Source organism: Lathyrus oleraceus, chromosome 4 (genome assembly GCF_024323335.1).
Source record: "Lathyrus oleraceus cultivar Zhongwan6 chromosome 4, CAAS_Psat_ZW6_1.0, whole genome shotgun sequence".
In the NCBI taxonomy this organism is placed as follows: Eukaryota; Viridiplantae; Streptophyta; class Magnoliopsida; order Fabales; family Fabaceae; genus Lathyrus; species Lathyrus oleraceus.
In genome coordinates, this window is record NC_066582.1 from 362,620,259 (window position 1) to 362,634,374 (window position 14,116).

Sequence of the window (14,116 nt, forward strand, 5' to 3'; positions counted from 1 at the left end):
TGAATTTCAACTTTTTCTGAAAATGATTTAATCATAACTTGCCAACCACACATGAGAATTTCATGTTCTTGGACTTTTTGGAAAGGTGAGATCAAGATCTTCAACTTTCATGTTGGACAAAATTCCATTTGAAGCTTGTATGATGAAGTAATTTTGAGGAGAAGAACTTTCCATTTTTGGCAGCTTCCAATTACAGGTCACCTGCTATTTTAGGAAACTTTTGATCTGACTTTATTTTCTTCAACCTTGATCTTTGATATGTCAAATGAGACTTGTATGGACATGAATGAAGCCTTTCAAACCATCTCCCACCTTCAAATCCATGAATTTAGGCACAGTTCACCACAGTTGACTTTCCAGGGATTCAGATGAAATTCAGCTTGACTGATGACTTCTGAGCATCCACTCTTTGCCAAACCACTTCAAAATGATCCTTGGGTCAGGTGAACTCATTGTACCAACCCTAGGGTTTTGATCTCATGGAGAATGCTCTTGTTGCCTTGCATAGTTGAACCTCCTGACCAGTCTTGCTTGATGACATGATGGACTATGCAAATGATAATGCAATGTTAATGACCTAAACATGAAATGCATATACAAATGGGAGGTGCAAATTTGAGGTGCTACAGCTGCCCCTATTCAATCAACTGGGAACCCGAACGGATGAGAGCAACGACTGTCAGACTTTCAGGGTACACAGGGATTGAATACCAAGAACCGTAGAATTTGCATAATGCGGGGATCCACCAACGGAAACGTCCACTGGGATTTGCTGTTTATCACTGGGTATTTTTGATTTTCTTCTTCAATGGATACAGTCACCTCCAGACATCACTAGAGGATAAATGGGAATAGGAATCACAACTAGATGCCAACGGACAACTAGGAAAAACTCGACGTTTACCAAGACCAACGGAGAGGTAACCAGACATCAACGGACACCGAATGAACTGGGAAAGATACAACCACATGTCAGCGGACATAGTGGGAAAAACTCAACGTTTACCAAAACCAACGGAGAGGTAACTCTACTGGGGACGACCCGGAAAAACTCGACGTTCAGCAAGACCAACGGAGAGGTAACCAGACATCAACGGACGACGGATGAACTGGGAAGACTCGACCAGACGTCAACGGACGAAAGGGAGAAGCCACTTCACTGAGGAAGGGTACAACAACCTGAAACCAAATAGGACGTTACAGACGACTCTACTGGGGATTCTGGCTGGGAATCAACCAGACATTACGAATGACTGGGAATAGGGTACAATCAAACGTCAACGGAAAAATGAGAAAAACTCAACATTTATCGAAACCAACGGAGAGGTAGATCCGCATGGGGAAGGGTCAACTAGACGCCATAGGACGACTAGGAAAAACTCGACGTTTATCGACACCAACAGAGAGGAGGATTAACTGGGAATCACCTGGTATTACCAAATGATTTGTGGGGGATAAGCAACTATACGCCATCGGACGCATAGGAAAAACTCGACGTTTATCGACACCAACGGAGAGGAGAATTCTTCTGGGGATAATGAACACAACCAACAGTCAACGGACAATTGGGAAAAACTCGACGTTTATCGACACCAACGCAGAGGAGGAAAGCTTCACTAGGGAAGGAGAACGACGTTACGAACATCGAAAGATGATGTTTACCGACACCAAAGAAGACCAGACACTTACGCATGACTGGGAAATCACCGAAAGATGGTGTTTACCGACACCAAGGAAACAACACGCGCGGGTGCTGACAGGACGACATCTACATATGTCAGGGCCAGGCTACACACTTGCAGGGGTCTCACTGGGGAGAATCAGGATTTCCTTTCACCAACGGATGAGGAAATAAACCTCTCTGAGGGGTATCACTCCTGAACACCGTCAGGAGCAACTGTAGCAAACGTGCTGTACAGATGTTGAACAGTAATCCGTCTCTGCCGGGGACACGGTCTGATTAGGGTTTCGAACACATGAATGCATATGTTTGAATTTTCTATGGCGTAATGCTCCATATGAATGGAAATGCTACGCGTTTGAGGATGCGATGATCACTATATGCCAAATGCAAATGATGAAAAACTTTGGTTGGGGAGCTAACACTGATCAGATACTCCAACTCTGTGGGGAGACTCTTATCGGAGAAAGCACCGACTTCTTACTCATGCTAGAGAAAACAACACTGTTGCTGGGGAAAGGATAAACTCCGCCGGGGGGGTACGTCCTTCATCATATCCGAATCCACTCGGGGACTCTGCTTGAGAAGCAACCAATATGACTCCGCTGGGGAATCAACAAACAACTCGCTGGGGAGTAAACAAGGCAACTCTGCCGGGGAGTGATAAAGCGACTTCGCTGGGGAATAAACAAGGCAACTCTGCCGGGGAGTGATAAAGCGACTTCGCTGGGGAAGACTCAACCAATCTTCAGGTAGGATAAACTCTGCTACAGGGGATAACTGCTACTCCGCTGGGGACGGCCCACGCAATCCACAAGTAGGATAGACTCAGTCGGGGATGCAGCTGCTACGGAAAACTCATCCTATCCACAGGTAGGATAAACTCTGCTGGAGATATATTTCGTTGAAACCCGCTCCACTCGTGACTAGCTGGGGAAAACCTCTGTTGGGGATGAAACACTTCTCCGCTGAGGAAGAACCAAAATTCTGGCGGGTAAAAACACACATCAGACCCTGTGTTGGGAAGAAACATTCACAACCCTGCTGGGAAACAAGCGCTCCCGACCATGCTGGGGATGGCAATACTATTTCAAACCCGACTGCTGGGGAGAGAATAGACTCTGATAGCTCTCAAACTTGCTTGGAGAGAAAATATCTGCTGGGGGAATGCTCACAGATAACGACCTGCAAAACAACCACAATCGACATGCCCCAGGGATACATGGACAAGATACGCTCAAGTGTCCTCAACATTCAAAATGATTTTCAAATGTTTTATCTTTTTGCAAGTTATTGGTAAGCCTTCATGTTTTTATATGCAATGTTTATCAAAAATTCGGACGTCTTTGCAAACAAAATAGTAAAATAAAAACAAGAGAGCTATTTATCTGAATAACAACTTTTATTGATTGAAAAAGTTCCTGAAAAGGCGAATACATTGGGAAGCAATTCCTAGAAAGAGGTAATTGCGCACAAAAGGAAAAAATCTATCCTAATGGCAATGTGAACACGGCATCCACTATTTCCCAATCCTGTTATAACTCACAGATCATCATTTTTCCTCCCAACTCCTTGCTTTCTGAGAAGAATGACTGGACCGATCACATCTTTGGAGATGGCAGACAACGAAGCGCGATGAAGTACAGATAACTCAGACTGTAGTCTTCGCTTTAATCCCTCTTTTGGCTGGATCGCCCTTTCGGGTTTTCAATCCACCGGGATACCCATTTTTGCCTAAGCCGCCCTTGTGGGTTTTCGACTTACCGGGTGTACAAATTCTTTTCATTTTTATCCCTAATTTTTGCCCGAACCTTTTCTTTCTGTTTTTTTAGTTCACCGGGATGCCCTTTTTTGCCTGGACTCTTTTATTCTTTTTGTCCAGCGGGTTAATTTATGCGAAGTATTTTTTGACTACATCTGAGTTAACAGGGGACGGGAAATCTTCACCATCCATAGTTGTAAGCATCAAGGCTCCACCGGAGAAGACCTTCTTCACAACATATGGACCTTCATAATTAGGAGTCCACTTGCCCCTGTTATCTGTACCGGGAGGAAGGATCCTCTTCAGAACTAAATCACCGATCTGATAGCTCCGAGGACGCACTTTCTGATCAAAGGCTCGCTTCATCCTTCTCTGATATAACTGCCAGTGGCACACAGCTGCTAACCGTCTTTCTTCGATAAGGCTCAACTCATTAAACCTTGTTCGAATCCACTCGGCTTCGTCTAGCTTGACATCCAATAATACCCTCAGAGAAGGGATCTCCACTTCAACTGGTAGGACCGCTTCCATACCATACACAAGGGAGTACGGGGTTGCCCCGGTCGACGTACGTACTGAGGTACGGTACCCATGCAAAGCGAAAGGCAGCATCTCATGCCAATCCTTGTACGTTACGACCATCTTCTGCACAATCTTCTTGATATTCTTATTAGCCGCCTCTACAACACCATTCATCTTTGGTCTGTAAGGAGAAGAATTGTGATGCTCAATCTTAAAGTCTTTACAAAGCTCTCTCATCATCTTGTTATTGAGATTCGAACCATTATCAGTGATGATTCTCTCAGGAACTCCATAACGACAGATGATTTCTTTCTTAATGAACCGGGCAACCACTTGTTTGGTAACGTTAGCATAGGAAGCTTCTTCCACCCACTTGGTGAAGTAATCAATCGCAACCAAGATGAAGCGATGTCCATTCGAAGCAGTAGGCTCAATCTTCCCAATCATGTCAATGCCCCACATGGCAAACGGCCAAGGCGAGTTCATGATATTCAGAGGGCTTGGTGGTACATGCACCTTATCAGCATAAATTTGACACTTATGGCACTTCCGAACGTACTTGAAACAATCGGATTCCATAGTCATCCAGTAATAACCGGCTCTCAACAGTTTCTTCGACATTGCATGACCACTAACATGGGTACCAAACGAACCTTCATACACTTCCTGCATCAACATGTCTGCTTCGTGTCTATCCACGCATCTGAGCAGAACCATGTCAAAATTCCTCTTATACAACACATCATCCTGATTCAAATAAAAGCTTCCAGCTAGCCTTCTCAGGGTTTTCTTGTCATTCTTCGACGCACCTTCAGGATACTCCTGAGTCTTGAGGAAGTTCTTGATGTCATAATACCACGGTTTCTCATCAATCACCACAGACTCGGCTGCAAACACATACGCAGGCCTCTCGAGTCGATTCACCGCAACATGTGGCACATGATTCCACCAATGAAATTTTATCATGGAAGATAAAGTAGCCAAAGCATCAGCCATCTGATTCTCATCCCGCGGGACATGATACAACTTCACCTTCTTGAAGAACGTCAGTATTCTTCTGGTGTAATCTCGATACGGAATCAAATACGGCTGATTGGTATTCCAATCTCCATTGACCTGATTGATCACTAGAGCGGAATCTCCAAAGATGTCAAGCGTTTTGATTCTCAAATCAATGGCTTCTTCTATCCCCATGATACAAGCCTCATACTCAGCTTCGTTGTTGGTGACATCAAAAGTCAATATGGCAGAAAAGGGTATATGAGCACCTTTCGGATTGATCAGCACTGCACCAACACCATTACCATTCACATTAACAGCCCCATCAAACATCAATGTCCACTTGTCATCAGGATCCGGTCCTTCCTCGACAAGAGGCTCTTCGCAATCTTTCATCTTAAGATACATGATGTCTTCATCAGGGAATTCAAACATCATAGGCTGATAGTCATCGATCGGTTGCTCGGCGAGATAGTCTGACAAAACACTACCCGTGATAGCCTTCTGCGACGTGTACTGAATATCATACTCTGTTAAGATCATCTGCCAACGGGCAACACGTCCGGTGAGAGCCGGCTTCTCAAAGATGTATTTTACTGGATCCATCTTAGAAATCAACAAGGTAGTATGGTTCAACATATACTGCCTCAGTCGGCGAGCAGCCCAGGCCAAAGCACAACAAGTTTTCTCGAGCTGCGAATATTTGATTTCACAGTCGGTAAACTTTTTGCTAAGGTAGTATATGGCATTCTCTTTTCGACCAGACTCGTCATGCTGTCCCAATACACACCCCATCGAGTTCTCGGTTACTGACAGGTACATTATCAGTGGTCTCCCTGGAACTGGAGGAATCAGGATTGGAGGTTTCTGTAAATACTCTTTTATCTTGTCAAAAGCTTTCTGACAGTCATCATTCCACCTGATTGCTTGATTCTTTCTGAGCAATTTGAATATTGGTTCACACGTGGCAGTTAGGTGAGATACAAACCTTGCAATGTAGTTTAATCTCCCTAAAAACCCACGAACCTGCTTTTCAGTTTTCGGTTCAGGCATTTCTTGAATAGCTTTGACTTTCGCTGGATCAACCTCAATCCCTTTCTCACTGACAATGAAGCCTAACAGCTTCCCTGATCTCATGCCAAACGTACACTTGTTTGGATTCAGCCTCAGTTTGAACTTGACCAATCTGTCAAACAACTTCTGCAAATTAACTAGGTGCTCCATTTCCGTCTGCGACTTCGCAATCATGTCATCCACGTACACTTCAATCTCTTTGTGCATCATGTCATGAAAGAGAGTCGTCATAGCCCTCTGATAGGTAGCACCGGCATTCTTCAGCCCAAATGGCATTACCTTATAGCAGAACGTGCCCCAAGGTGTAATGAACGTCGTCTTTTCCATGTCCTCTGGCGCCATCTTGATCTGATTATAGCTCGAGAAACCATCCATGAAATAGAATACCGAGGATTGAGCCGTATTATCCACCAATACATCAATGTGAGGTAATGGGAAATCATCTTTCGGGCTCGCCCTGTTCAAATCTCGGTAATCGACACACATTCTGACTTTACCATCCTTTTTCGGCACGGGAACGATGTTGGCCACCCACGGGGGATAAGTTGTTACTGACAAGAAACCCGCATCGAACTGCTTCTGAACCTCTTCCTTGATTTTCACAGCCATATCAGGACTCGTTCTGCGAAGCTTCTGCTTGACCGAAGGACAATCATCTCTGAGAGGTAGTCTATGAACCACAATATCAGTATTCAACCCAGGCATATCTTGATAAGACCAGGCGAATATCTCCACATACTCTCTCAGCATCTCAATCAATCTGCTCTTGACCTCTGGCTTCAAAGCAGCCCCGATCTTAATATCCCTTCTGGCGTCCTCAGTACCAAGATTAACAATCTCCAACTCCTCCTGATGAGGTTGGATGACCCTTTCCTCTTGCTTCAACAATCTAGCCAATTCTTTCGGGAGTTCACTGTCTTCATCACTCTCCTCTTCAGCTTGGTAGATGGGATTGTCGAAATCATACTGAGCCATAACAGATTTGTTCATAGTAGATGCCATAAAGTCACTTCTGCATGTTTTAATGCTTTGTTTTAGAAAAAGATTTCAATAAAGTCACAAAAACAAAAACATTGCCATTTTTATTTTTTTGAAAAGTGAAAAACAAAATAGAAAGACAGGGATCACAAAATTGTTCGCAAAACGTCCTTTATTAATGATAAAGATTGAAAACATGAGGCCCTACAATGAACCACTACGCCTTGGGCAGAACGTAGGGTTTTGTGCAGAATGAAAAAACAAAAGAAAATTACTCTGTTTGAAGAGTAACTTGGACTATATCCGTTGCAGTCCAATTGCTGATCACCTCCCCTGGTGCACTCGGGCGAACCCAGCAGTCGAGATCAATATCACTGTCACTGTCTTCAACATCAGCTGTGAAGACGTCACCGTGATTCATCAGCCCAGCGCTGGTGAAGGTGCTCGGACCCGTCGACACTCCCTGCTCTGCTTGGAGAGGCTCATAACCAATGCCAAACTTATCTTCTTTGACAGGCAAATCCACCATCTTGCCCCAGCCTTCAGCTCTACCGGAGTCAACCACCGCTTTGGCCTGCTTGTACGAAGCAATCGAAGCACCTTGCTTCCTCTATTCGGCACACGCCACTCCCTCAAGGGCAACCGTCTCAAACGCCTGGCACAATGTTTCGTGGATCTCGCCATCTACCTCGACATATTTGAACGAGGATAAATGACTCACCAGAATATCTTCTTCTCCGCACACGGTCACAATCTGACCGTTCCAGACATATTTGAGCTTTTGATGGAGAGTCGACGAGACTGCCCCTGCTGCATGTATCCACGGACGCCCCAACAAACAACTGTAGGCGGGCTGGATGTCTATGACGTAGAAGATGATGTCGAAAGTCTCAGGACCTATCTTCACAGGCAAAGTGACTTCACCAAAGACAGAACGCTTGGATCCATCAAATTCCCTCACGATCAAGTCACTAGGAGTGAGCACAACTCCTTCAACAGAGATCTTCTTCAAGATTTGCTTCGGCAGCACGTTCAGAGAAGAACCGGTGTCGACCAGCACATGCGATAAGACAGCCCCCTTGCACTCCATGGTGATGTGCAAGGCTTTGTTGTGGTTACGCCCCTCGGGTGTCAGATCAAGATCAGTGAACCCCAAACCGTGTCTGGTGCTCACATTAGCAATCACGCCCTCCAGCTGGTTGACGGAAATCTCCTGAGGTACATACGCCATGTTCAACATTTTCAGCAAGGCGTTGCGATGTGCCTCAGAGCACAGCAGCAGAGAAAGAATAGAGATTTTGGAGGGAGTTTGGTTGAGTTGATCCACAATCTTGTAATCACTCTTCTTAATTATCCGCATGAACTCCTCCACGTCCTTTTCAAACGAGCCACCAGGCACATTCGTTTGAGCAGGCTCCTCGTCCACCACGGCCTGTTTGCCCTTCGTTCCAGCAGATGCCTCAGCATTAGCATCCCTCAACGGTTGAGGCGCAAACAGCCGACCACTCCTAGTAAACCCTCCCGGTCCACCGACATTGTCCACTACAGGACTCACAACAGCGGGAGTTCTACTGACTGGTGCATTGATTGTCACAGGCGCTTGATTTGATGGCCTGACACGATTCTCAGCCCTTCTATTGCTTCTGTAGGCGTTATCATATGTCCAGGGAACAACCCTACTATTCTCAACAACAGGTCTTCTACCTAATACAGCAATAGTAGTTTGAGCGTTGACAGTTACTGGTGCGGAGATGGTAACAGGAGTACCATTTGTTGTAGACGCATTACCAACAGCCCTCGGCCTCCGTCCTTCAAACGGCTTGAAAAATATCGTGACAGTAGACACTGCCCCACGATCTCTACTATCCGCCCGACCAAACTGGACACAGCCCTCATCAATCAGCCTCTGAACACCGGCCCTCAACTGTGAGCAACCATTGTCAGATTCTGCACAAGCAACACAATTCTCATCACAGCCCGGGTGCACACCACCATCCAGCAAACGGCCCTTCACTACCAGCAGAGAAGTCTGAATCTCATCAACCCTGACAACCAGATCTTCAGATTCGACCCCTTCAACATAGTTCACCCTATGCCCACCATGCTGAGGCATAGGATTGTTAACAACATTGGGCACTGGAGCGAAGTTGATCGTCTTGGCATCGATCAAATCCTGGACTTTGTGCTGAAAAGCCCGACACTTCTCAATATGATGTCCTGGTGCCCTAGAGTGAAAATCACACCGGACATTAGCATCATACCCCGGAGGCAAAACCGTCGGCGGAGCCATCGTTCTCAACTCAACAAAACCTAATCTGAGCAACTCAGGAAGTAGCTCAGCGTAGGTCATTGGCAGAGGGTCAAAACGTCGCTCGGGCATCCGTTGCCTAAGCTGATACGAACGCTGCTGCTGTTGTTGTTGTTGCTGTTGTCTCGGTTGTTGCGGAGGTTGACGTTGTTGCGGTGCAGGAATGGTTACTGCAGCAACCTGTCTGTACTGATTCTGATTTCTGTTCGGACCTCGGCGGTGCTGAACAGCATTGGTTTCACCTTCTCTACGGCGAGGTGCCCCAGAGAAAGGTTTCTTGGCAGACGAGGAACTAGCATCGTTGATCTTCCCAGCCTTGATCAAACTCTCAGTCCTCTCCCCACATATGACAACATCAGAGAAGCTTCCAAATGGGCAACTCCCCATTCGGTCCATAAAAACACCCTGAAGTGTGCCAATAAACATGTCTGTCAACTCCCTCTCCAGCATAGGGGGTTGAACTCTCGCAGCAAGCTCACGCCACCTCTGGGCGTACTCTTTAAAGCTTTCATTGTTTTTCTGACGCAGACTCTGCAGCTGAGTCCGGCTAGGTGCCATATCCATGTTATGCTTATACTGTCTGAGGAAAGCTTCTCCCAAATCCCTCCAGCATCGGATCGAATCTCTCTTGAGCTCCATGTACCAATCCAAAGAAGCCCCAGATAGACTATCTTGGAAAAAGTACATCCACATTTTCTCGTCGTCCGTATAGGCAGAGATCTTCCGATAATACGCCTGCACATGGGTGCGAGGGCAAGAAGTACCATTGTACTTGTCAAAGGTGGGCGCTTTGAATTTGTGGGGAATTCTCAGACCTTCCACCAACCCCAGATTTGTCACGTCAAAACCAAGAGAGTTTTGACACTCCATTGCACGAATTTTCTCAGCCAGGGCATCAACCTTGCGATCCCTATCCTCAACTCTGACCACATCCTCATCCTCACTCAGCATTGTGAACATGTCCTCTTGTCTGTCGACAATCAGAGCTGGATGACGAACTCGAGCCCGGGTAGCTCTGGCGTTGACAGTCTCTGCAGCAAGAGGTTGTCCGTTGATTCTTATCCCTCTGAGTTCATCTCCCATAGCATAGTCATGAACGGGAGCAGCAACAACATTGATATCCTCAGGCACGGGAATACCAGCAGGTGAACCACGGTTAGACGCCTGAATAACCGTCTCTTGTCTCTAAACCAAAGCACGGAGCTCCTCCTGACCTTGAGCGACCCCTTGCATCATCGTCATGAATTGGGCCATGTTCGCCCTCATCTCAGCTAACTCATTCTGAACCTGATCCATGCTTCGCTGTTGATTGAGTCTGGTAGAATACCGGTGCGGTCTTCGATTAGCTATCCTGCCTGACAAAGGAACCGGAGTGAGAAGTCGAGAACGAGAACACCTATTATGCAAGATGATATGTGTATGATGTGCGTGATGTGTATGCAAGTTAACTTTTTTTTTCATGCATCATTATACATATTTTTTTGAAAATAAACATGCTATGATGCAAATGAGGGAGCCAAGACTGGTCGGCTGAGTATCACGTGGCACAGGATCGAAGCTTCGGCTTGCATTCTGGCATCACAACTTCGTTTGAAACCCAAAGTCAATCTGAACCCAAGTCAACTGAACCATATCCACATCTGAGCATCCTTGAATTTAGCCCAGGGATCCGAAATAAACGGAACCCTCCAATCAATGCCAGGATCAAACCTCCGGCGTCCAGAAATAGATCCATAAATCCGACTCATAAATAGGACTCTGATCAACCAATAGTCACCAACAAAGTCACCATCAGAACATGCATCTGTAAGAATCAACCCTCCCCTCACAGGTAAATTCTAATCAGGTCATCCTAAGGTGGACAATGATCTCAACAATCGGGCAAAGATACTCAACGGGTTTTCCCTTTCGGGTGTGCCGTTGTAGCTCTCTTAAGATCGTCTCATTCAAATATCCGGGAATGATCGGTCACCAGAGTCAATAGCTCAGATGAGGTGACTCAACCAGAGTGGAGTACCCCACAAAGGAGGAGTTCCCTCAAAAGAACCTCGTCCGGCTTGTGGTACATCACGTTGCCAAACACATGTTGACCTAACATGAAGGAGGCAACATGAGACCACACTAATCCTAGGTGTATACTCGGGCCTGGGTTTTAGCCCCACTCAGAACACCCACCCCAAACAGAGAAACCACCTGCACAGAGGACGGCAACACGATAGCATGATGCATGCAAATAAATATGCACATATATACAACATAATAATCATGCATGCAATAAATAACAGCAAATAGCAACCAAAACCCTATCCTAGAGAGCGCTAGGAGAGACTCGCTTAGGGAAGATGGACCAGCAAGAGGTCAACTTCTCTAGGATCCCCAGCAGAGTCGCCAGCTGTCGCGTTACGCGAAAAACCACCGGGAAACAAGAACAACAGAGCCGCCACCGTGCGTTATTTATCCCAAAAGAGGGAAAGGAAACGCTCAGAGTAAACCTGGAAAAAGCATGGTCTCGCGACCAAAGAGAATGGGATCGGGAGTCGGTTATGCGAAGGGAAGGTATTAGCACCCCTACGCATCCGTCGTACTCGACGGGATCCACGCACAATAGGAAGGAAAATGGTTGCTAAAACGCTGCTCAAATACACACACACTGGCTGAAAGAGACACAGGAAAACAAACAAGACTGACTCGGCAGGATATCGCATCCTGGGCCTACTTAGTCTATCAAGCATAGACATCAGAGTCAAAGTAGTTCGGACTAGGGAAAAAACATGCTCGCGAGGATGTCGCGTCCTCTGCATACGTATCTTCTTGGACGAAGAAGAATCAGAGCATCCGTAGCTCGGCTCACGCACGCCAAACAAAACAACACAAACACGGGCAAACATGGAACCTGAATGCCAATCGCTGGACATACATCAGCTTCCGAACCAAACACACCCACACTGGAACCCGAATGCCAATCGCTGGACTTACACCGGCTTCCAAGCACACAACAAGAGGATACGGAATGCCAATCGCTGGGCTTACATCCATCTCCTGACACACACAAAGACAAGAAGGGTCTCGATTGCAACTAGGGCAAGAGAAAGGGAAGATCTCAATCGCAACGAGGGCGAGAGAAGAGAATTAGTGTTAATTGTCAGTCAAACTCGACAAGAAATCGCATCTCGTGCCTACGTATCTCATCTGGACATGAGAATCAGAGTTGCCGTAGTTCGGCTAAACTATTCCTGTTGGTTTGTGTTTTTTAAGTGGATAACGTCACTACGCAATCTACCGGATGCTCGACCTTTGGAGACTTACTCACCTGTAGTAGAAGGAGTGGACGTATCCTTAAGAGGGGATAATGTTTGTTTGTGTTTTAAGAAAGCTCAAGCAAGAAAGGAAGTCCTATACGAAGGAACCGTGCTACCTTAATTATCATGCAAACGAGACTACGCGGAGTCTAGCAAACCTAGGGGATACAATCACACCACACAAACACATACAACATGAAATAAACACACCAACAAGGGGCTCAAACATCAAGGCTAGGCTTTAGTCGAGGGGTCATGTCAACCTCGACAAACAAGCCTCTGTATCAAGGTGAGGTTAGCTCTTAACCTTGACATTGAGAGTCAAGGTGAAGCCAGATGAAAGGTGAGTGAAGATTAGACTTCACAGCTCTTATCCCTGGTCAGGGAGAGCTTTCAGACAATGAAGTGTGGGTCCAGAAAGTGGGAACCCTTCTACACTTATGACACTGACACAACTGTACAACTGTACAAGATCTTGGGTTAGTATCCCAATGCATCAACACAGTGGTGTGAGCAGAGGGATGACTCAACAGAATAGCGGGAGATAGATTGCATATCTCTTTTATCCGCCAATTGCCTTAACAAAGGTCTTTACCTTCTTGGGGACAAAAATAAACAATCACAAACATTGCCTCTTAAGGAGGACTTCAGACAGGTGCCTGGCCAAGTAACAGGCCAGGTCTTCCAGACTACATGGAGACAAGAGATTCTACCTCAATGCTTAAGCAAAGCAAAGCAACAGCAAGTTCTCAAAGAACTATTAGCAACTAATGTACCTGAAATCAATCAAATACAGTCAGTATACCAATCACAAAGTCAAAACAAGCAAATAAGAATCCACAGTCAACACTATCAATCACATGTGCAAAGCACAAGCTCAAGGCAAGTGAGCTAAGCATCCTACAAAATAGAACAAGTTAGTTCATCACAATCAATTAAACCAAACTCAATCAACTTGAATTAAACTCCTTAAAGCAATTGCTTCTTTAACCTGAAAAAACAACTCAAATGTGAGAAGTAAGACCACTAGGACAAGCCTAGGGTCAAAAGGAGGTGAAAAATTCAAAACAGCAAGTGAAAATTGATCAAAGTCAAGATTAATCAAGCAAGAAAAGAATCCAATTGGTTTCACATCAAAACTATGCACCAAATCCATTTTATGAACAAAACATGTCAAACTATGCACTTTGGAATCACATTGGAGCAAACAGAATGATCACAGTCAAACCAATACCAAAATAGCTCAATAAATTCCCAGAAAATTCAAGCTCAAACAGAACACATTCAATGAGCAATATACCAAATTTCATGCTATTTGGACCAGAGGAAGTATGGAAATTAAAATCAACAAACCATGGTGTGCAAAAACAAACCCATCCAAGGCCTCAAATCAATCATCAACCTTAGGCAAGTGTAAAACAGAATTGGCATAAGGTAAATGAACCACACCAAAGCCAAAATGAAGTTAAACATGTTAAGAATCAATCCACAAA